This window comes from Pinus tabuliformis, chromosome 8 (assembly GCF_031772625.1).
Source record: "Pinus tabuliformis cultivar Carrire ecotype Pingquan chromosome 8, CPIR1, whole genome shotgun sequence".
Taxonomy (NCBI): domain Eukaryota; kingdom Viridiplantae; phylum Streptophyta; class Pinopsida; order Pinales; family Pinaceae; genus Pinus; species Pinus tabuliformis.
This window is the reverse complement of record NC_142294.1, coordinates 773,218,998-773,245,664: the sequence shown is the minus strand read 5'-3', so window position 1 is coordinate 773,245,664 and position 26,667 is coordinate 773,218,998. Positions and strand designations below refer to the sequence as shown.

Below are 26,667 nucleotides of genomic sequence, written 5' to 3'. Positions count from 1 at the left end.
TTGGATTGCTGTCAAGAATCTCTTGAGATATCTTCAGGGCACAATCACTTATACACTGAGATACACTTTCGTGAATGTGAGGCTACATGGTTACTGAGATGTAGAGTGGGCTGGCAGTGTGGTGGATCATAAAAGTACATATGGATGTTTCTTCTGTCTAGGTTCTACTTCGATATCATGGATGAGTAGGAAGCAAAAGTTGGTTTCCTTGACCACCACTGAGGATGAATATATTGCTGCAAGTTTGGCCTCATGTGAAGTTGTTTGGTTGAGGAATCTCTTTAGTGAGTAATTTGGACATGTGTTTTTTGGTTGAATTTGACCAGCTTTGACCCTATTTGACTTTAATTTTTTGAGGGAGACGTTTTTTTGGGAGACCACAATTTTGGGCACGAAAATTAAGGTTGTTTGACCCTAGCATTGACAATCCTAGTTCTTGTTGTTTCATTAACTTCTATTGACCAACTTTGACTAGTTATTATCCGACTGTTATGAGCTGCACTATCTAGTTGTTGAAGGCTGAGTTGAGCAAAGTTGACCAAGCTGTTTTGGAGGTCTATTTCAGCCTTATTGGCTAATGTTGACTTTTTGGTTAGGACTTTCTTTTTCTATTGTTTTGACTGATGAAATTGGGTAAGTGAATATTGTAATTTGTACTCTCTTTTCCTACTAAACTTTTGAAGAATTATAAGAAGAATTGATCAAGGATTTCCCCACATTGGGGTTTGTTCATGGCTGGTGCCATATCTTGTGTCCTCTTGTGTTGGCTTGTCTTCTATTGTTATTGTTTATGTTCTAACTACATTTTACTATCTTGATGTTGTGATTGCTGATTTTGGATATTTATATTGGGCTAATAAAGAATTTTAAGTAAAATTGCTCATAGCATAGAACATACCATTATTATAATAAAATTAACAAGTGGGTATCTGAATAAAGCTTGGAAGTTGGTGCCTCCTACATGTTGGTGTTTGCATAAATCCAATGAGTTACAAGCTCATCCTCCCAACAAATTCATGAAGTTGGCACTTCATTTCATGATTTTGGTAAGTTGATCACATGTCTGCAAAAGAAGGGATTTGTTGCTAACAAACAATCAAATGGATTTGGAGCTTGTTGTGTGTGGTGGCTCAAAATAAAATCATGTAATAGAATATGTGTTTCTTTTTACCTCAGATAACAAACAACCTATGTTTTTTTTCTCTTGCAAGTGTTTCCACATTAAACATATGTGTCCAATGTATATAATTCTCATGGTGTGTATGTTCATGTGTTGATTTCTGTTGTTGCAAATGATATGTTGTTGATTGTTCACATCAACAATTGTCTAGTTTGAATGTTAAATATAAATTGATAGAAAAGTAAATTTATCCTTAATATTGGTTCATTCCTTGCTCTTAGTATTAACATTGTTTGTTATCTTTTTCACCATGTTTCCTTATAGGTGTCGAAGGTAGAGCCAAGTTGTTGTCGAAATATGTTGGAAGAGATAGTTAAGAGATCAACTTTTCTCAATTTGGATTAATAGAGGTTTATGTCTTTGTGGCATGGGGAGGGACATGAGATGGAACTAGAGAGAGGCCAAAATGACAGAATTGGAGGTTGTATGATTTTTCAACATTGGACAGAGGTAGAAAACATTGAGGGTGAGAACTATTTGGGAGGAAAAAGCCAAGGTCCCTGACCTCAACCTCGGTTAGGACCCACATGAATTTGATATAGGGAGAAGTGGTTGTTATAATATTTGTTGACCCTCAACCGTTTCCATGGCCTGACCTATAACCTTAAGCTAGAACCTAGCCTCGACCTTCGATGGGGTCTGTTATCCTCCATAATATCCTAGGCTGGGGATGAGATCGATGGAGGTAACCTCAAACCAAGCTTTCAATTTGTTAGCTATTCCTACCAAACCAAAGAGTGATTTCATTATGAAATAACAACCAAAGGTTGATTGGAATGAAAAATTATATAAGGTTAGGTATGCTAGTGTTAGGTAGGATTTGAGATTTTATGGTTTTGATGTTTGATTAGGGATGAGAATGAGGTAGCTAGGTCAAAGTATCAAAGGGTTACAACAACAAATATATGGAGGAGAAAGGTAGAAATACTCTTTGTGATGGCTTTAGGGTTTTTTCGATGTAGTGTAGGGTTTGAAAGAGTAAGAAGGTCTTAATGAGAATGTGCACCATGAATTCATTAGTTAAGAATAAAAATTAGACCGAATGTCTTTCCCATCAAAACAAAGCTTGCATGAAAATTATTCTCCTTATAAACTTTTAGAAAAATCACTGAAGAAATAAGCTATGGAAAGGAGAGATGTATATCATTCATATAAAACTATAACAGAGAAAATACATTATCAAAAACTCATTGCACATCGATTCCTAGATAATAGTTGCAACTACTCGTTTGATTTCCTTAATAAGGAGTTGAAGTACAAACTAAAAGTGTTCCAACCTCTCATGTCCAACTCTCCAACTAACTAAGAAAATGATACATATAGATCAAAACAACATCTCCCTTCTCTTAAGGGTTGAATCCATGAGTGGTGGAGTTGTTCCCAAGATATCTCTAACCATAACCTAATGACAATGGAGGTTAACAAACTCTCGTCTTAATAGCAAAAATGATACATTTGACCATAAATTTGAACTTTTACAACCATATATTTACTTTACATTCACTCTAACCAACCTATTTACACTCCTTTCCATCATCACAACAAAAAAAATGAGAAATTACATTAGTGGAGGTCAGATGTTCACTAATTCGACTGAGGAAAGTATCTTTCGGGTGAAAACATAGCGAATTCACACAAAAGCACAACATGCAAGGAGAAAAAACAACAAAATTGGTAGAAGTGCTTTTTTGAGGCCTTCCCAAGGTCCAAATCCTCATCTAAAAAATGATGGAGAAATCTATGGATGTCTGCTACATGATAGAATCCTCAAGCACTGAAAAAGGCTCCTCCTATTCCTCCAAAACTTCATTCTCGCATAGGTACTCCAAAAACGCAGCAAGCTCTCCAAAAAGAGGGCAGAGAGGTGATTTTTGAGTGGTTTTTGACTTTTTCGACATACCAAAACTTGCTAAAATGTTTACTCCCACAAGCTAGAAGTGATGTACAAGTGATAACAAATCAAAATATGCAACAAAATTTTTATTTGGAGATGCCCATCAAAAGCACAATGTTCGGCATGTTGCATTTTTGACCTAGTGACCCTTTCAAAAATTGCTAAAAATTCACAAAAATTCACAATTTCCAAAAATTTCTTCAAAATTGATCTGGAGTTGCTCCATGAAGACCTGAGATGGTATGCTATGCTATGAAGGAAGAATTAGCAAGAAAATCCAACTTAACCTTCTCTTTTTGCTTGATTATGGTTTCCTTGAGTTTTTCCTCCAAGTGCTTGATCTTGACTTTGGAGGCGTGATTCCTTGAGTTTTTCCTCCAATTGCTTGATCTTGACTTTGGAGGCATGATTCCTTGTATAGTAATGAGAAACCATACGTATTTGCAATTTGTTGTCTTTTTTGGCCCCCTTAAGGAGATTTTCCAAATGGAAATTCACTTTGTCAAGCCAAAACACCCCATTTTGATTGATTTGTGCTGCAATTAGGTCATCTAAAGACATTTGCTCTTTGGGTGGAGATTGTTCTCTTTGTTGTTGAACTGCGCTTTGGAGGCCTCTAGTATTTCACCTCTTCCTTGTAACCTTCTCTTGATGCTCATCTGAATCATCTATGTCAACTACTTCTTTTCCCTTTACATCTTGTTTCCTAACATCAAGTTTATGCTTATTCTAGAGAAGTTGATTTACCTTCAATTTTTCATTCTCCTCCTCTAGGAATGAAATCATGAAATTGGCCTTAGATAAGTTGTCCTTAATCTCTTTGATCTCAACATCTTTCTCCATGCAGACTTGCTCTATTATTCTATGATCTTCATTAACCTCCAGGTCTACTATATCAGTGTCAAGATGTAATGGCTCTTCATCTTGCAAAGGTGTATGATGTTGTGATGGTGATCCATGTTCCTGCTGATGTAGGCTTGACCCCTTCCACAATGTTTGGATCAAATACAAGCCCACTCCCTCTTTGATATATTGTAGTCACCTTAGCGCTAGGTGTCCTCTTGAATAAAATTCTCATAGATGAGCCAATCTCCATATGAATGGATGGTGTTGGTGTACTTTGGCTAGCTAGTAGACTCACTAGTAGAAGACAAGAAGATATTTGACTGAATGAGTGTCTCCCAAGTGGTGTTCATTTGTGCAAGCTAATGAAATACAATGATTTTGATGAGGACATGATGAAAAAGTCTGTTTTGATGATCACTTTGTCTATGCTCCACCTTCTTTGCCATTTTAGCAAAGCTCTTGTAGAGGTAGTAGGATAGGTTAAGTGGTTTTACCCCTATGAAATGCATGCGAAATTTGACATGTTACTTGTACAATCTCGAAAATATACCCTCACATGTAAAATACTTCATAATGATCCTAATCAATGGATCAAATTTCTCAAAGAGCTGTCCAAAAGGAAAAACATTCTTAATGGTGTATTTGTAGTGGCCTTTGATGAAGGGTTTGTAGTTTTTCACATCCAACTCTAGGCTCTTAAACCACTTTTCACCATTGTTTGGTATCCTTGCGGCCGCTGCCATGGCTTCATTTGAAATTGTGAACCTTACCCTACAACAATGACCTTATCTCTCATAAGGTAGTAGAAAATAGGCTGGTCAACTTGGCATGATACTTGACTTGTTCAACTTGCTCATAAAACCCTAAACACCCTACATTCTGAAAATATTGCTTGGACAGTGAGGAGGACATCAACTCATGGGTGTTCAGTGCATCATACCATGATACTTGACCTCTCTTCTTATAATATTTCTTTTCTTCCTCCATGTTGATAATTTGCAAGGGAAACCCTAGTGGGAAAAAGAGGGGAAGTGAGTGAGGGGATAGGATGAAGGGTTTAGGGAAGGGAAATGAGGGTAGGAAAATTTAGGGAATTAAGTAACAATGTTAGGGAACTTTAGGAAGTGGAAAGAGATGAAATGAGTGTAGGATATATCCTAGGGAATTTTTACATAGTTCCAAATATGAAAACTGCCCAAAACCAAGCAAAACTATTAAAAAGGCAATGGTCGTATGCAAATTCAGTTTAGGGCATAGAATTCCAATTTCAAAGGTTTTGGAAAGTGTTTGAATGATGATGAGAGATTTCGACAGTACAAATGAAGTTTCCAATGAAGTTATAATTCTTTTTTAGGCTGTAGAATTGAATTTGGAGACTTTGAGGCTTGATTTGATAGGTGACATCAAGCGTACTTGATTCGAGTAACTTGTAACTAAAAAGTACTTGGAGCAATCCTACTTGAAGTGGAAAGTAAGATCTCAATGTGAACCATTTCAATTTAACAATTTATTCCCTAAATTCACTAACTCGCATGATAGTGACAAGAATGATGACATGACTCTCATTGGATATGGATCACACAAGCAAATGATGAGACTAGGTGTACTCTTAACTACTTTATGAAACTTTGGACTTCTCAAACATATATTATTTGAAGACCACAATCATGACCTAGACCAACATTTAGACTTATAATAATAAATAATGGCATGACCATGCTTAGGGTGGTCACTTTGCAAACCAAGGGAGTAGTGATGACCTAGATCAACACCAACTAGTGACCACATTTTTAGTTGAGGACTTGAAAATATAAAAATTTGACCTCAGACTGTAAAAAAAACCTTGAAAGAGCACATTAAGAGGGTCTACCGGATTAGCCTATCAAGAGTGGGAACTTATTCGTGCCTCAATGTGATTGTTTTTTTGGTGCCATTTCTAGACCTTTGTTACACAATAATTTGTCACCGTTTGTCACCGTCCCTGTTACCCCTCTCCCACAAACTGGAGGACTCATTTCGGGACCCGTGAGAAGTGACATGACCTGAAACCACTTGCATCATATTCCTCTAAGTATGAGTTTCATATGCTCTGAAGACATCTCCTGCAGAATACCCATAAAAAGACCTCTTTTTGCATTGGCGCGGTTCCACAGTGTACTGCTCGTGCCAATGGGGAAAATCCTCTAAAGAGGGTGCGCCATTGGCGCTCTGTCTCAGAGTCGTACTCGAGGCAACCGAGTTGGGTAAATTTTTTAACAAACAAACTTCCGAAGGTTCTCCTTAACCCATTCACGAACTGAATCTATGTTGAGCTAGGATGGTTTGGCTTCGAATCTCCATAGAAGGGAAGTGGTTTGCCACCTTTCATGGAAGTTTCTAAGTGATAAAGCCAATCCCATGGAAATTGTGATTGATCTTATCTCCTTCCCCTCTATCTATAAAAGCTTGTCTCTATACCTTGAGCAAGCTAGTCCGGCAGAGTGCTAGTGATAGTGAGGATTCCAAGAGTTCAAGAGATTGAAGTTGCAAGAGCCTTCTTTGCATCCATAAGGCCAAATCTAAGTGAGGAGATTCTTGTCACCAAGGAGAGAGATGCTTGTTTCCCATCCCAACAAGCTTTGCAAGACTTGTGTAGCTGATCACCTAGCCAGAGGAGGATTTGACATCAGAACTATGGTTGTATTCTTCTTTGTTATTTATCAATAATAGATGACTATCATTATGGTTCCACTCTCATTGTCCTTTGTAATGATTGATGTTGAGTTCTATCTTTTCTAACTGATATATAATTGCATCTATTGGATTTTATGCTTGTATTTGTGTTGTTCTTTGCATGTGCAGCTGTCCAATCACAGAGATCATGGGGATCGTGACCGGCCAAGGCAAAGGAACAAGAGCGATGTCTCTTCTACAAATATTAGCATTGGAATCCAAGTAGGTTCTCATCATCCACCTTTAAATCACAATTAGGAACTTTCATGATAGCATTGTTTGATTGTTGCTAGACCCGGTCTGGGTGAGTAGGGATCGTCTCTATCCGCAGAGGGGATTTACCTCCACAATAATTTAGCTGCACTTGTAACCTGTCCCTTAGGAGCTTTCTTCTTCTTCATCTTCTTCTTCTTCTTCTTAGCCACCTGGTTACTTGAATCTAGACTTTCACTAGGTGAAGTAGAAGATGAAGATGTAGAAGTGGGCGTAGAAGGGGAGAGATCCACCTTAGAATCAACATGATGTTTTTTAGGTGGAGGGACGGACTGACTAGACGGTGAGACGATAGGGACCAACGAGGTTGAGAACAACCAAACCGGCAACCCAACAATTAACCCTGGGAGAGACAACGTTGCCATATAAGGAGCACCAACATTCCCGAGAGGAGGGAAATGGCCAGGATTCCCGTCAGGAGGGATACTTTGGTTGGTGAACCCTGGAAAAGTTTCCATCGAGAATGAAAAAGAAATATACTCAAGCTAACGCGAACGAGATCGTGGGGATCGTGACCGGCCGAGGAAAAGGAACAAGAGCATCATCTCTTCTATGAATATTAGCGTTGGAATCCAAGTAGGTTCTCATCATCCACCTTTAGATCGTAATTAGGAACTTGCATGATAGCATTGTTTGATTGTTGTTAGACCCGGTCTGGGCTAGTAGGGATCGTCTATGTCCGCAGAGGGGATTTACCTCCACAACAACCTTGAATCATTAACATTTTTTTTACTCATAATTAATATCTTTCCCCAAATAACGTTTGCATCTAATTAGGTTGAATGATAGTCCATATAACTCTTTCCTCTAATTTTTTATCAATAAACCATTGCGATCCTTCTATACAGTTCACTAATTTGTCCAACTTTCTTAGATCCTCGCATATATATATCTTCACATTTTAGTGATTCTTGCCTTGACCTCGCCTCCATGCTGCATATAAAGGAAGATATTCAAGAGATTCTGAAAGTAGTAACTAAAAATGAATTCTTACAATTAAAAACAACAACGTAGAATGTTGGTTAGTTAGATTATATTGTCTCGAAATTTATACATGTTTTTTTTCATGTCTTGATGTTTAAAAAATATATTAATGAATTCAACATATTTAGAACTATAAACTTCTACAAATTACACCATTCAAAATTACTATTTTATGTTTTTTAAACAAATTTAAAATTTAGAATCAAACAAAACAAATCCCTAAAAAAGCCCAAAACTTATATCACTTTGACTATGCTCGTTGTATTCACCACCTCGGATGTCATAATGATCAACTTAGAAGAAATTGACCTTGAACGTCATCAATTTTCAAATGAGGGAGATTACCAGATGTGAAGGTCGCAGCCAAAAGGAATGCCTTTAGCGTCTGGACAAACTTTCCCCCCTTCTCAATTTTCAAATCAGGGACAGCGTCAACAACAAAATCAAGGACACCATTGGCAGCAAAATCCACAGCCACAAAGACTACCTTTACCAACTAGACAACCATTTCTACTTTCCCAAACTCCCAATACGTGCAATCATCCCATCCTTGCCAACTCAAAACACTGAATGACTTTGCATATATAAGGGAAGTTTCTAGCTTTGATGGAATGTATTTGCATATATGATAAGTTTGGGAATACCTGTGAAGTGTTTATCTAGATGAAGTGGTACCCCGTTTTTATGGACCAGCCAACTTGTATGGATAAGAAGAAGGTTGGATTTAGACCTTTCCACATAGTTTCACTAGAGAAGAACATATTGAACACTTGAGATCCAGAACAACCTAATTTTTTGAAACAACTATAATACCAAGATAAAATTACTGACACTCAATAATATATTCTATTAATTATTGAATGAGGAAATTACACACATATTTATACAATCAATGGTCTTAAGATAGGAATGCTATCTTAGATGTACAGTAGTGTGGTTGAGAGATTCTCTCAACCACACACTAGACTAGGAGAAACTATATTCTAGCTTATTCCTATTATGTAGCAACAAACTCCTCAAATAGAAAATTACAACCATAGACAAGTAGGAATTAACTATTTCTAACTCCCCCCCTTAATGACTACTTGTCATGATAGTGATTCACAAAGTCTGGTTGTGGTCAAACATAACAAAAAAAATATGTCAGCGTCCATAAAAGAGCAACCATCCACCGAAATGTATGAGTACCAACCGCTGCAACCGCTAGTCCTTGTGCATACATGATTATACATGATTCTATCGACCATTATCACTGCATATATGTACCTACAAATCCACCACCATCGGGTGAATTGCATGTACAGAACTTCCAAAAACAAAGAGACACCAGTGCCTTTCTAAGCCAAATATTCATGTCCAAATAACAATCGCAAATAGTTGCACTGATTGCACCTTTCGACGCAACTGTCAGATAGAAAAGTGCACCCAACCTCTTATGCTCAAACACACCAATATCTGAGACCATGAGCCACGTGTTACTGTAGTCCACCTGCTCCTACGAGTACAAAGCTCCCGTGTACACGTTAGCCACTCAGGCAATATGCCACCACCGGGCAAGTCCGATCTGCCACCACCGGGAAAATCCGCCAACTTCAATATGCCACCACCGGGTAAGTCCGATCTACCACCACCGAGAAAATCTGCCAAATTCAATATGCCACCACCGGGCAAGTCCGATCTGCCACCACCGGGCAAATCCAGAACAGAAATGCGCCACCTCTGGGCAAGTCCGATCTGCCACCACCGGGCAAGTCCGATCTGCCACCACCGGGCAAATCCGGAACATAAATGTGCCACCTCCGGGCAAATCCTGTAGCCACTAAGACTCTATAGATGGTTTCTGGCTCACCACCAACCATCACATTACAGTGACAAAAGATGGTTTTAGGCTGACCATAAACCATTACAAAGTGGTTTTAAGATCACCACGAACTTTCAGATAACTTTTACATTTCATTCAACATTTTGGAGTTTCTGGGTACATACAATGACCTTTAAAATAACTATACTTGTTTATAACATGCTAGGGAGTCTATTCCACAAACAAAACAAGCATCTACTTTCTTGTCCACCATAAACATTGTCGCTGCTCCTTTACCTCATCTGTGACGGGTCCACTGATAAGGAAACCAGGACATAGGCACTCACAGCCACACGAAGAGAACACAATTTTCCCTCCAGGAATAGTAATCCAGGACTCTACGGTCCAGTCCTCGATCGCATTTTAGTATGCCACTTCTCCTACTCACAGTATCAAGACTAGTCATTGTTTTCAAGCATACTCCCTCATGCTCGCTAACAATCTGCAATGCGATCTCAATCATCCTTGTTAAATTGGCAACTAGGGCCAAGCTCCATGTGGGTCAGCTTATTTATGGCAGCTGATATTTTTGTTGGATCCCTCTCATCGAGAGGTGTAGGATTGATCCAAAGATCATCTGATTCCGATAAGTATTTATGGAGATATGAATTTATTTTGTTTATGTAATTATTATCAAGCCAACCAACACTTATGTAGGCTCTAGAAGCCCAACCGACGTGTCTATTCAACCTCTACATTTTTAGTATAAATTGGTGAGGATTCGAAGTCATTTTCGACATGTATTCTTGAGGTGATCTCCTCTTCACGTCTGGGTTTTTGGAAGGAGAGAACCAAAAGATACACTTGCCAAAGGTTGATGCCCTAACCACAGGAAGCCGCAGGCATATGAGGATGAGCAGCAGACAGAGTTGGATACGAGGCACGCAGGCCCTAATCTATAATGAATCCGATAGCACAACTCTTATACGCACAGCGATGAATGTTGAATGTTGGCATGGAAGCAATCCGCATGGCTCTTTTTCGGTTCTGAGATTTGGGTAATTGTTTGCAAGGGTTAAGGACTACTATGCTCTGTCTACAGGACTTTTACTCCACAAGACTCGCTTGCTCAATCCACAGGACTCCTCTCGCATACCTGATCTGAACATGATCTCGAATAGGTATAATTGGCACTTGGATAATCATTATAATGCTATGATCTCATATAAGATAACGTCATGATCTCATATGACATCTTTATATTATCCCTGGTCTAAACTTTGTGATATATAGTCTCTGCAATGTATGGTGTTAATCCTTCTGCATCTATATATTGTCTATTAATGATCTCGCTTTGTATGCTCTCCCTCTTATGTTCCAAGGTGGAACTGAGACTTTTCGGAAGGTTCCTCTCTGTATTCCACAAAAGTTAAGTCTCAGATTGATCTTATACGTTTGTAACAACTACAGTGTCAGATTACATAGATCTCTGGGCATCAGGTCATTACATTAAGGGCATTGCACCGACACTACATCCATGGCACATTACTATGTGTTGATTAATAATAAGTATACACATTATAAATGGCGTTCAATTTATGGCTCAATGATTTGATCTCCTTTGCTCTTCAGTAACATCACTCATGTAGTATTGAATCTTGGAGACAGTCATACGAACTCAAATACTTTTGGATGTTTTGAAGAGCAGTTACAGGTATATGCTGTTAAGGAGAGACAGACTTCTCATATCCGCAAACAGAAGAAGATTCACATTAGGGCTTGACTGCACCTCGGTTGGGCATTAGGTGCAGTCATGGAAAAATCTCAGGTACATGATCTAATTCGATGAGGACGCAACATTAACTAAGGTCTGGTGTAGGTTCCATTCTCAGCATACCTGTAGGTGCAGTCTAGATGAATCTCAGATCTCATACTTTGTAGATCATGGATGGATGAAGGAGAAAGGACTGCGGATAAGGTTACAACATTAGCATGAAGTCTGTGCTATTAATCTCGGCATATACATAAGTGTTTTTGTGCCCTTACTATCCTCACTATCTGGGTCTAATTGAGATCATAGTAATCCTGTAGTTGCTATCTCAGTCTTAGCATTGATGTGATCATGTTGGAGAGTATTTAAGTGATGACTGTGTTTACTACACTCTAAGCATAATCTATAGTGATAAAATGGCTTACCTGTAGCAGCCCTATCACAATGAACAACAGTGATAGAATGCCATCTGTCAAGGCAGCAACATGATGATGATGCACATTAGTATGGGCAGCATGATGATGAATGATGATCATGGACATGAAGGGCAGCATGATGATGAATGATGATCATGGACATGAAGGGCAGCATGATGATGAATGATGATCATGGACATGAAGGGCAGCATGATGATGGATAAGATCATGGACATGAGCAACGTGATTAGTGAAGTATGGTGCAGTATGAGTGGTACAACAAGAGAACCAGATGCAACACGATGATAGGTGAAGGAGTCACCTTGGAGAATCAGTTGAAGCAGAATGTCTTCAACTGATCTCATTGTTATAGAAGATGATCTATGCTTAGATCTAGACAAGTCAAAGTGTTAACTTCTGTTGTAGTTGTACTCTCTCTCTCTCTCTCTTTCTCTGCTGAACTTTGAAGATAAAAGAAGATTTGATCAAAGGGTTTCCCCACACATTGTGGGGTTTGTCCCAGGCTTCCGCCATATCTTGTGCCCTCTTGTCTTGGCTTGTCTTCTGCATATTATATTTATGTTCTATCTGCAGTTTATCGTAATGCTGATGTGATTGCTAACTATGAAAATTTAAATAAATTGCTCTAGCATAGAACATAACAAAAATTAACATGGTATTAGAGCTGAGGTGATGACAATGCCCAAGCAAGAGTGAAAGAGCAATCACCGAAGACAATTGGGACAAGACAGAAGGATCAATGGGTTCCTCATAATTCACCTAGGGTGAAGTCGAACCGGAGAATGTTATCAAAATGGCGGAGTGGAAGTTTCTGATGGCCCATCTAATGATCACTTCATTGGGAAGTTTGGATCTAAGGGTGGAAGGAAAGGAAAATTCCTTGTTGAAATAAGTTCAGCCGTTATGCGAAGGAGTGTCTGAATGGTAGAGACACATCTCTTGATGAAGATAACAATCATTCCTAGGACATCTTCAATGATCAAAAGAATGACTGGTAATGCAGGTCATTAAGGAAATGGTCGACTCTTCCACGAAAGCAAGGAACCCCAAAATCTCTTTTATGTACCTGATCCAACCTCATGTCCATCTCAGAAATGGAAGTCAAAGGTTACAGGGTGGCACTTATCGATGGAAAGGTACGTGTTTGAAAATAGATATTTTAAAGATGTTTTTGAGTTCAGGGTTGTATCAAGTTGCAAGAAATCCACTGGGGACCATGTCCATTGACTCAGCACCAGAGGTCTGTGAGTCAGATGGTGACTAGGATGCCTGAATTCAAAAAGAAGCATGAAGGTACATGTCTAAAATGTACCAAAGGAAAATATTATAAGAAGACCATTCCCCTCATGCAACAGGTTCACAGGTTTGGCACAACCCGAGGAGTTTGAGAATCATGATTAAGGAATCTCATATATACAGGTGGAAGAAAGCCCTCTATGGCTTGAAGAAAAACACCTCGGGCATAGTATGAAAGGATTGATAGCTGTCTAATGCAGCTGAGATTCGCTAGGAGTGAAACCGATCCAAACCATTACTCGAAGGTTGTGGATGATAAACCTCTCATACCAGCACCTATGTCTAACAGGTGCAGACCCTCTCGTTTATAGGAGACAGAGGGAGTTGGATTCTAAATGTGGGAAGATAAGCTGCAAGCTTATGACTGCCTCGAGGATCTTAACTTTCAGAAGTTATATGGTAATGATGTCGGACCAGATTTGGAAAATGCCTCTGAGTTTCATAAACTCATTCGCATTAATGTTCTTAGAGAACCTCCGTTCGAACATATGTGTTGCAGTTAGCATGGTGAGCTCATATTTGGTTGAGCCTCACTGGATTGGTACCAAGAATCTTCTGAGATATCTTCAGGGGCACAATCTCTCATGGATTGAGATACACTGCCGAAAATATGAAACCACATGATTATTCGAATGATGAATGGGCAGGCAGTGTGGAGGATCATTAGAGCACTTTTCAGTGTTGGTTCTCTCTGGATTCTGCTTCGATGGAGGAAGAAAAAGTCGGTCACTATAAGCACTACCAAGACCAAATACATGGCTATGAGTATGATCTTTTATGAAGCTGCATGGTTGTGGAATTTCTTATGTTAGCTGTTTTTCTCTGTGACAACCAGAGGTGTGATTCGATTATTGAGAAATCTTGTATTCAACAATTGCTCCAGCAGACAGACATCAGATACTGCCTTATCTGGGATATGGAAAGTCGATGAGTAAGGAGGCTCCATCGCACTGAGATGATACACAGGTTGCTAAAGCCACGGGGGAAAGATCAAATTTGTGATTTTCCCGAATGACTTGGAGTCATCAAGAGAACTTTGTAAAAGGGTCCTGCATGTTACATACATTGAGCTCTGGGAGCTCTGTGGGGCTTACAGAATCTACTGGAGCAACATACGACCACAGGGTGACTCACCCTCCCCTGGTGTTGCGCACTGGAACAAGATGATTCGCTCTCTTGTGGGACAAGATGATTCGCTCTCTTGTGGAACAGGATGATTTGCTCTCCCGTGTAGCAGGATTGATGTGTTCTCCTGTGAGGCCTGGATTGATGTGTTCTCCATGGCAGCCTAGATTGATGTGTTCTCCATGGCGATTGTAGCAGGATTGATGTGTTCTCTTGTGAGGACAGGATTGATTAAGTTACCCTATTGAGGCATCCTACCCATGCAGTCTGGGACTCATGGGAAGTACCTCTCATCTGATCAATGAGCAGGGAAATGAAGTTAGGGACCATAGTAGTACCGATGGACGCATCGTTGTATCTACCATACTCCCTACGCTAGGATGTCCTCCATTGATCTGGGATCAATGATACTGGTCTGGGACCAGTGGTAGGAGTTGTACATACTATGACGCTAACTTCGGGTCGGCTGAGACTGGTCTGGGACCAGTGGTACATACTCCGAGACTGACTTCGTGTTAGTTCAGGACTGGTCTGGGACTAGTGAGAGTCGTACATACTATGACGCTGACTTCGGGTCGGTTGAGACTGGTCTGGGACTAGTGCTACGCACTCTGAGTCTGACTTTGGGTCAGTGGAGAATGGTATGAGACATTCTCAATCAATTCTTCTTCTTCATAGTTCAATAGAGCTGATCAAAGTAGAGAAGAGCCAGCAGAGCTAGCAAAGCCAGCAGCACTGAGTAGAGCTAAGCAGAACAAAGCCAGCATAGTTGAGTAGAGCAGAGCTAGCAGAGCCAGCAGAGCTGAGCAGAGCAGAGAAGAGCCAGCAGAGCTAAGCAGAGCAGAGTAGAGCCAGCAGAACTGAGCAGAGCAGAGCAGAGCCAGCAGGGCTGAGCAGAGTTGGGCAGAACAGTGCAGGGCACTGATGGCAGAGATAGTACAGTCGGACTTATGGATCAATGGATGGAGTTCTCCATAGTTAAGAGGGAGTGTTAAATTGGCAACTACAACCAAAATCCATGTGGGTTAGCTTATTTATGGCAGCTGATATTTTTATTGGATCCCTCTCGTCGAGAGGTGTAGGATTGATACAAAGATCATCTGATTCCAATAAGTATTTATGGAGATATGAATTTATTTTTTTTATGTAATTATTATCGAACTGACCAGCACTTATGTAGGCTCTAGAAGCCCAACCGACGTGTCTATTCAACCTCTACATTTTTAGTATAAATTAGTGAGGATTCGAAGTCATTTTGGACATGTATTCTTGAGGTGATCTCCTCTCCACGTCTGGGTTTTTGGAAGGAGAGAACCGAAAGATACACTTGCCCAAGGTTGATGCCCTAACCGCAGGAAGCCGCAGGCATATGAGGATGAGCAGCAGACAGAGTTGGATACGAGGCACGCAGGCCCTAATCTATAATAAATCCGATAGCACAACTCTTATATGCACAACGATGAATGTTGAATGTTGGCATGGAAGCAATCCACATGGCTCCTTTTCGTTTCTGAGATTTGGGTAATTGTTTTCAAGGGTTAAGGACTACTATGCTCTGTCTATAGGACTTTTACTCCACAAGACTCGCTTGCTCAATCCACAGGACTCCTCTCGCATACCTGATCTGAACATGATCTCGAATAGGTATAACTGGCACTTGGATAATCATTATAATGATACGATCTCATATAACATAACGTCATGATCTCATATGACATCTTTATATTATCCCTGGTCTCGACTTTGTGATATATAGTCTCTGCAATGTATGGTGTTAATCCTTCTGCATCTATATATTGTCTATTAATGATCTCGCTTTGTATGCTCTCCCTCTTATTTTCCAAGGTGGAACTGAGACTTTTCGGAAGGTTCCTCTCTGTATTCCACAAAATTTAAGTCTCAGATTGATCTTATACGTCTGTAACAACTACAATCTTAGATTACATAGATCTCTGGGCATCAGGTCATTGCATTAAGGGCATCGCACCGACACTACATCCATGGCACATTACTATGTGTTGATTAATAATAAGTATACACATTATAAATGGCGTTCAATTTATGGCTCAATTATTTGATCTCCTTTGCTCTTCAGTAACATCACTCATGTAGTATTGAATCTTGGAGACAGTCATACGAACTCAAATACTTTTGGATGTTTTGAAGAGCAGTTACAGGTATATGTTGTTAAGGAGAGACAAAATTCTCATATCCATAAACAGAAGAAGATTCACATTAGGGCTTGACTGCACCTCGGTTGGGCATTAGGTGCAGTCATGGAAAAATCTTAGGTACATGATCTAATTCGATGAGGACACAACATTAACTAAGGTCTGGTGTAGGTTCCATTCTCAGCATACCTGTAGGTGCAGTCTAGATGAATCTTAGATCTCATACTTTGTAGATCATGGATGGATGAAGGAGAAAGGACTGCGGATAAGGTTACAACATTAGCATGAAGTCTGTGCTATTAATCTCGGCATATACATAAGTGTTTTTGTGCCCTTACTATCCTCACTGTCTGGGTCTAATTGAGATCATAGTAATCCTGTAGTTGCTATCTCAGTCTTAGCATTGATGTGATCATGTTGGAGAGTATTTAAGTGATGACTGTGTTTACTACGCTGTAAGCATAATATACAGTGATAAAATGGCTTACCTGTAGTAGCCCTATCAAAATGAACAACAGTGATAGAATGCCATCTGTCAAGGCAGCAACATGATGATGATGCAAATTAGTATGGGCAGCATGATGATGAATGATGATCATGGACATGAAGCACAACATGATGATGAATGATGATCATGGACATGAAGGGCAGCATGATGTTGAATGATTATCATGGACATGAAGGGCAGCATGATGATGAATGATGATCATGGACATGAAGGGCAACATGATGATGGATAAGATCATGGACATGAGCAACGTGATTAGTGAAGTATGGTGCAGTATGAGTGGTACAGCAAGAGAACTAGATGCAGCACGATGATATGTGAAGGAGTCACCTTGGAGAATCAGTTGAAGCAGAATGTCTTCAACTGATCTCATTGTTATAGAAGATGATCTATGCTTAGATCTAGACAAGTCAAAGTGTTGACTTCTGTTGTAATTGTACTCTCTCTCTCTCTCTCTCTTTCTCTGCTGAACTTTGAAGATAAAAGAAGATTTGATCAAAGGGTTTCCCCACACATTGTGGGGTTTGTCCCAGGCTTCCGCCATATCTTGTGTCCTCTTCTCTTGGCTTGTCTTCTGCATATTATATTTATGTTCTATATGCAGTTTATCGTAATGCTGATGTGATTGCTAACTGTGCAAATTTAAATAAATTGCTCTAGCATAGAACATACCAAAAATTAACAATCCTCCAATCTCTGATGTAGCTCCAATTGATGTCGTTTTCACTGTCATGTATTCACCATTCCTTGCAAATTTTCTTAGTGTTGGAATGACCAGTTCCAACACACACTCAAAATTATGACAATAGTTGGTCATACTACTGTCACTTAAATTACAACCAATTTCATTGTCATGACAATTAATCAGATAATTAAACAAATACATTTTGACAATAGCATAAACTTCATGGCCAAATAGTGAGAGTAGAAACCAGGTCGCCCTTCCTGGAGGACAAATGGAGAATAAAAAGATGGGCTGATACACTCCAATCACCCAAAACTTCTCATTTCTCCACCACTCATCAATACCAACCCCACTCCATCGTATCTCCAAAACACCAGTTGTAATGATACACACAAAGAGAGCAATAAACCATAAACTAGCACAATTGCTAATCTCTGGAATTATAAATTTTCCAGTGAGCAAACATACAGCAGGCAGCTCAGGAAAATTTCTACTGATCCAACAGCCCAACGCAACACTTGATGGAGCTGATCTGAGAGACTAATTGGAGCATATCCCTTGAATGATACAATAAATAGAACGCCAGTCAACAGACAAGCGTATATCAGTGAATCAACCATGCCAGATCATAATGCAACAGACTTGTTGAACAAAAAAAAAAAAATTGTGGCCTGCAAACGAAAAACTGAGATCCAGCCTCCTCGGCCTCTCCTCGAGGCCTCCGGGCAAGTCCGGCCTCATCCGATCCTCCAAGCTATCAGAACATTGATATCTATGTAACAAGTATATGCAGGAAACAATCTATTCCCACAAAGAAACACTGTCCAGATCTCTCTAATCTCGGTAGCAAATCGCCCCCACGACCTTTTCGTGCATACCCATCGATAGCGTTGCCAACATTCAGTTCGTTGCAGCAATTGATGAGATTGAGGCCCGGATCTGCCAGCAGATGGTTCAGCAAGGTGAGATTGAAGTCCTCGGGAACAGAGAAAACATCACTGACCCCAACCTCAATGAGCCTCCTTGCCAGGTGACGCCCTGGTGTTGAGGAGGGAGCCATCAGAGATACTCCCGCATGTTCACTCGGCAATGGGCAAGCCACTAATTTGTTGCAGGTGATGGTCATGTGGAGTCCCACGGCCTACAAGCAGCATCGTAACTCACCATCCATCGAAAACAGATACCCATCATGATGAAAGTTACAACCAGCAGAATGTCGAATTGAATGGAAAATCAGAGTTTCTCTTTTGCTTCAGAAAAGGGTTCAGCACAAATAGCTTCTATTGTATAACTAGCACTTTTAAAGAAGTTATCACCATAAATAGCAAAGACATGTGTGCCAGCCATTAGCTCAGTCAATTCACATGGCTGAAAACCATCAAGCTTCTTAAAAAAAAAATGCATCGTCTGGATCTTTGGAAATTGCCATTTCATTTGCAGTGGTGTCTAGATGATAAACTTGGAAGCGTAGGAATTACATCCCAGCTGATGTAATTTTCCCCGTCTTTGCACTGTCTTCCTGTAAAGCAAGGCTTAACCCTCCATTCTCTTCATGCTCAAAATACAACAACTTGAATTTTCTTTTATCAGAGGACACCACTCGCACTACTAGGCCTGCCTCTGCCTCCCTTTCTGTTATAGTAACAGAGTAGAAATGTGCACACTGTTTCTAACCCCTTCTCTGTACAGGTTGGCCCAAAGGAAGTGGTCTGATTGGAACTGCTCCATTTAAAGCTTCTTCCAAAATAGTTGCCGATATTGTTGTCTTGATTGGAACTCCAAGCTTGCTGAAAAGAGCAGCAAACATGGTATTCACTGCTCCTAGGCTAGACAGATCCAATTCCAATTCTTGATTCTCATTTTCAATTGCCTGAAAATCGGCTGCATCATATTGACGACGCTTTACTGGATCCGACAGAATACCATAAGAATAAGTTATTTCCTTGAACTGTTCAGCTGCTTCAAGGTTTTTGGCATCCTTATCTGGATGAAACTTTAAAGCCTTCTTACGATAAGATGACTTGATCTCCTGATCAGATGCGTCACGAGAGACACCTAGCACCTCATACGGATCTCGCTGATATTCATCAACTCCATTTTCTCCTCTAAAGGCACCTGATGCCCCAGGCATCTTGAACCGGTGCAAATATCCAAGAAGAGTATGCTACGCAAGAGATACCAGATAAGCAACAACAGGGGTATATCCCCACAACCACCGCTGTGCTGACCAACGGAGGGTGATGGACAACAAGTAGAGGAAACCAACAAAACAATCATAAAACTCTTTATTTTTCCCTCAGCCCAGTAGGGGCCAGGCCCTCACAGGCTCTGGTACCAAGATAAAATTACTGACACTCAATAATATATTCTATTAATTATTGAATGAGGAAATTACACACATATTTATACAATCAATGGCCTTAAGATAGGAATGCTATCTTAGACGTACAGTACCGTGGTTGAGAGATTCTCTCAACCACACACTAAACTAGGAGAAACTATATTCTAGCTTATTCCTATTATGTAGGAACAAACTACTCAAATAGAAAATTACAACCATAGACAAGTAGGAATTAATTATTTCTAACTTACCGTAAACAATTGAGATACCCTCAATAGATGGAATAATTAGACATTTTTTACATGTGAATTTTATTTACCTTACAGAGAGCTTGAATGTCTCAACTTCTTCAACAAAGGTTAACCTTGTTACAAAATTATATATTAGAGAGAAATGGAACATAAAAAATATTGCAGAAATATAAACACAGAAAATAAGAGAGACACAGATATACATGGTTCACCCAATTCGAGCTACATCCACAGAGAAACATAGTCCTTCCTTTCATATTATCCAGCAAACTAAAGAGATACAACCTATAGCAGATCTGATGTATTTCCCTCTTCTCTCACTCAATCTCTTGTCTATTCTCACTCAGAGTACAAATCTACATAGACACAATATAATTCCCTTATACATAGGTTAATTATATATAGGTTAATTATTATAATTCCCTTATAGGTTAAAAAACCATAAATTAAACATAACTTCCATTGTCATATCTTTGCCTAATGAATGACCCAGATTGACTATGAAATTACAACATTTTACCATGAATTCCTACATCTATTTTTAGCTTTGAGGCCGCCCCTTATGGACCCCTGCAGCATATATTTTATGGGCGGTGTTGCCACCACTTTATGAACTGGGGTCCAATGTGGTGATACCTCTAAATAAATAAGATAATCAGGCTCCACACCCAATAATCTCCAACTTAGAGATTGATTATAGCAACTCCACCACTACTTCATTTGCTAGACAATGACTCCACTTTAGACCTGGTTTTCTCTCATCTTCTTCATCATACTTGAAGAACAATTGAAACTAAGCACATTCTCAGTTTCTCCTTGGTTACAACTTTTATTAACATATCTGCAGGATTCTGGCTAGTGTGTATCTTTTCCAGCATCAACTTTCCATCTTCCAACACTGACCATATGAAATGGTACTTGAGATGTATATGTTTAGTCTTGGAATGAAATGCAGAGGTCTTTGTAAGATGTATGGAACTCTGACTATCACTATATAACTTGCCCAACTCTTTATTCTAACCCAACTCATCCAGAAACATTTGTAACCAAATCATTTCTTTACTACCCTTTGTAGCAGCAACATACTCTACTTCTATTGTTGAGAGTGCAACAACACTTTACACTTTTGAGACCCACCTACAGTAAACACAAACCCTGTTGTGCTCCTCCTGTTATCTTTATCACTTGCCATATCTGTATCAACATATCCCTGTAGAGATGTGTTTGAACCACGAAAGCATAATGCTTGATTTGTGGTGCCTCTCAAATACCTGAGAATCCACTTGACTGCCATCCAATGTTCTTTTCTTAGATTGTTCATGTACCTACTTACAACTCACATTGCGTGTGCAATATCAGGCCTTGTGCAGACCATTGCATACATTAAGCTTCCAACGGTTGAAGCATATGGAACTTTAGACATACAAGCCATTTCTTCCTGAGTCTTGGGACACTCATCCTTACTTAATTCGAAATGGCTAGTCCTAAGGTATACTAACTAGTTTTTCATTCTTCATATTAAACCTTTTCAACACCTTTTCTATGTACTCACTTTGAGACAATGTTAATTTGTGATTCTTCTGTCTCTAGTCATTCTCATACCAAGGATTTATTTTGCAACACCCAAATCCTTCATTGCAAATGAGTGTGCCAATTATCTTCTGAGCACATTTATTTCCTGTATGTTAGAACCTGCAACAAGTATGTCATCTACATACAATAAAAATATAGTATAGTTGCCATCATTTTGCATTTTGAGATAAACATAGTGATGAAAGTGACATCTAGTATAACCTTGTTCAGACATAAACCTATCAAATTTCAGATAACACTTCCTTGGAGCATGTTTTAACCCATACAAACTCTTCTTCAACCTACACACTAGTTTCTCCTTCCCTTTTACCTCATATCCTTGTGGTTGCTGCATATATATCTCTTCCTCCAAATCCCCATGGAGAAAGGTTGTCTTTACATCTAACTGATCAAGATGCAAATCTTCCTCTGCTACTAGACTTAAAATAGTTCCGATTGAAGTCATTTTAACAACAGGAGAAAATATCTCATCAAAGTCTATACCCTTTTTCTATGCAAAGCCTTTCACCACAAGTCTACCTTTATACCTATTTCTACTTCCATCTTCTTCCTTCAACTTGTAAACCCATTTATTCTGCAATGTTGTTTTATGTGTAGGAAACATGACTAAGTCCCACTTATGGTTATGTGATTAGGAGTCCATCTCTTCTTTCATGGCTTGCTCCCACTTCTTCCTAGTTTCTACCTGCACTTCTTCTTCATAACATTCTGGTTCACCAGAATGAGTCATCAGTACATAATCTAAAAAAGGAGAGTATCGTTTAAGGGCTCTACTTATCCGGGTAGATCTTCTAACACTACTTTCAGGTGTTTGAGGTGCTTGTTGTTGTTGTGGTTGTTGTTTTGGCCATTGATCATTATGATTTTCAGGCGCCATCACTTTTCCTGTGATCTCATGAAGTACCGTGTATTCCCTATTTCCTTTTTCTTGTTTCTTTTCCTGTAGTTGATCCTTATACAAAACCTTTTCATTGAATATAAAATCTCTTCTCCTAATGATTTTGTGTTTTTCATAATCATAAAAGTGATAACCAAAATCATTAACACGATATCCAATAAAAGTACATTTCTTTGATTTTGCCTGAAGCTTTGTTCTATTTTCTTTATTAATGTGGACAAAGGCTTCACAACCAAAAGTTTTGAAAAATGAGTAGTTTACCTTTTTACCTATCTCCTCTGGAATACCACCATCTAAGGAACTTGAAGGTGCTCTATTTATTATATAAACAATAGTATGTATAGAATCTACCCGAAATTGTAAAGACAATCCTACATGCAATCTCATGGACCTTGCACACTCTATGATTATCGTGTTCATCCTTTTTGACACACCATTTTGTTGTGGTGTTCTTGGAACTTTCTTCTCTTTGCAAATTCCATTCTTTGAACATTACCTATCAAACTCTTTGCTGCAATATTCACCTCCATTGTCTAATCTAAGACACTTCAACCTTTTTCCTATCTCATTTTCAACCAAACCTTTCCATTTCTTGAAATTATCAAATACATGAGATTTATTTCAAATACAATAAATCCAGGTTTTTATGGTTGCATCATTAATAAAAGTAACATAATAATGACAGCCACCAAGAGATGATACTTGACCAGGTCCCCATACATTTGTATGCACAAGCTCTAATTTTTCGCTCTTCTTTTCTTTCCCAACTTTGAGGAATCCAAATCTCTTCTGTTTTCCATAAACACAATTCTCACAGAATTGTAAATCAACATGCTTCAAACCTAACAAAAAAATTATTGGGTGAAGAATCTGCATCCCCTTCTCACTCATGTGCCCGAGCTTATAATGCCACAATGTCGTATCTTCTCCTGTAGAGGTTAAAGCATTAATAGAATTAGAAATACCATTGCATAAATACAATGTACCAACCTTTTCTCCTTTTTCTATTGCTAGGAATGCTTCAATGACCTTCCAGGTTTTATCTGTAAAAGTAGTCACACAACCTTCACCTCCCAACTGCCCTATTGAAATAATATTTTTCTTCAGATCTGTAACATGCCTTACCTCCTTGAATAGCCATTGATTTCCATTCTTCTATTTTATGAAAAATGTACCCATTCCAAAGATTTTACAAGGTTTATCATCACCCAATCGAAGTTGTCCAAAATCTACTTGAACATAATCATGAAAATGTTTCCTATCAGGTGTGACATGGAATGAGGCCCCAAAATATACCACCCAAGCATCAATAATAATTTCTAAAGAAAGAATCAAAGCATCGTGCAACACATCACCTGTCACATTCACTTCATGACCATTTTCTTGTTGTGCGTCTCCTTCTTTTCCCTTCCGAAACTTGTAGTCTTTCTTCAGGTGTCCTTCCCTCCTGCTTTTCGAGCACACTATCCCCAATCTAGACTTGGATCTGTCTTTCCTTTACTTACTGCGATATCCTGGGCCGTTTCCTCTTTCAATTTTTCTTCCCCTAGCCTCTGTAGTCAAAGTATTACTTGATGTCTCACCAGAGATTTTCCATTCCATTTCCTCACTAAGGATTGCACCAATAACATCATCAAAATTTAAAGTACTAGATCTAGAGACAGAGTTACTAATGGCCATAACTAAACCATTCAAACTTTCTTGCAATGAGCACAAAAATAACAGAGCCCTAACTTCATCATCAAAAGTTAACCCTACGGAACTTAACTGACTCATAACTGTATTAAATTCATTTAAATGATCAAGAACAGATCCACCTTCTCATATTTTCATATTAAATAAACACTTCATAAGAAATACCTTATTTGAGGCTGAGGGTTTTTCATATAGTTTGGCAAATGTCTACATTAAACCCTCTGTTGTCATTTCCTTGGAAATATTAAATGCTACCGATGTAGCTAGGAACAATCGTATTGTTCCAAGTGTCTTTCTGTTGAGAATATCCCATTTTGTGTCTTTCATACTCATCGCCTTCTTTGCGTTTCCTCTCAATGGTTGGTATAGACCTCTGTGATACAGATAATCTTCCGTGTGCATCTTCCACAGCTGGTAATTTTGGTCGTTAAATTTTTCAACGCTAAACCTACCATCTTCCACCATTACTCCCACTCAAACAAGGAACCATTCCCTCCTGTGAGTTTATCAGCCAAATAGACCTTTGACTCTGATACCAGTTGTTAGAAAATTATATATTACATAGCAATGGAACAAATAATGTATTGCAAATATTATAAGCACAAAAAATGCATAAAACAGGAGGGACACAAATACACGTGGTTCACCCAATTTGGGCTCCATCCATAGAGAAATAGCCAGTCCTTCCTTTTATATTATCTAGCAAACTGAAGAGATACAACCTACAACAGATTTGTTGTAATTCCCTCTTCTCTCTCATTCAATTTCTTGTCTATTCTCACTCAGAATACAAATCTACATAGACGCAATATAATTCCCTCATATATAGTGAGGGGTTGCCTTCTAGGGAAAGAAACCACAAATTAAGCATAACCTCTACCGTCAGATCTCCGCCTAATGAAGGACCCATAATGACTACAAAATTACAAAATTTTACAAGGAAATTTTACATCTATCTTTAGCTGCACGACAGCCCCCCTTCAACCCCCCTACAGCCGCCCCCCTGTACCCCCCATGCAATGTATATTTATTTTATGGGCAGCATTGCCGCCACATTACGAATTTGGGTCCAATGTGGGGATACCTCTAAGTAAAGAGGATAATGAGGCTCCACACCCAACATACCTCTCAACTTCAAACTGCATCATCTCTTCAACCCTTACAAGTATTTTTGACTATCATATAACATTTGAAAGTTATTTATGATGGTCATTGAAATATGCATTTTACATGGAAATTTTACTTGATGCTTTGAAAGCAAGGTGCTTTCAACCAATATGACATTAAATAATTCATCCACTAGGTTTAGTCATAGTGTTTTTAAATATTCTTTAATTATTCTGTTATTATGAGGTTTCTTTACCAATGACCTAAACAAATAACTTGATGTTGCTCTTGACATTAATCACTATACACCAATATCTAAGGTTAATCACATGTTTGAATCAATGAAAACGTCACATCCAACATCAATAGAGTTAAGCATAAAACAGTGGGGTTATCCTATATTTTTTATTTTGATACTGAAGGCATTGGTTTTAATTCTACTAAGCGTCAAGGTGTGTAAAGCCTGCTTTAAATAGGAGTTCTCAAGTCACTTAAGTCCAAGGCAAAAAGTACAAGTATAACGAGTATATTTGGATCAATATGTGGGAACAATGGAGAGATACCTATCTTGAAGCGTGGTACCAAGATTTATTCTATAAACAAACCCTTCAGTTGACAAAGATGTAAATATGATTGGTGAATAATTCTATCAAGTGAAGCCATATAAACTAATTGCATATATGGTTCAACTAGGAGAATGTTACCAAATGTTTGTCAAAAACCCTAGGTTGGTGGATAAATTAAATTGAAGTTGAATTCTAGTGTGGCTCCCACATTTGAGACAAAAACACCAATATGAGATTTGGCCCTTGAATAAGTCACCACAGAAAGAATCTTTTGGACACTGGATCATCTAGATTCATAAAGGTCAACATGGACCCCATACATCTAGCTTCATCACACACATCTAGGCCCTGAAGTAACTTAAGTGAAACTTGAAATTGCGTGGATGATAAATTTGGGTTTGAAAGTATATGGGCATAACACGAATGAGGCAACATGTGATAGAGCATGGTTTTGAGAATTTAACACTTTCATACTTATAACAATAAGGATTACGAAGAAAGGGATAAAAGGTTAGAACCTCAACCTAAGGCTT

General features: G+C 38.9%; 1 pseudogene; it reads right to left on the bottom strand.

Moving 5' to 3' along the window:
• Positions 1-19,239: 19,239 nt before the first annotated feature.
• On the bottom strand, positions 19,240-19,831 carry LOC149237877 (chaperone protein dnaJ 16 pseudogene; annotated as a pseudogene).
• Between the last annotated feature and the right edge of the window lie 6,836 nt (positions 19,832-26,667).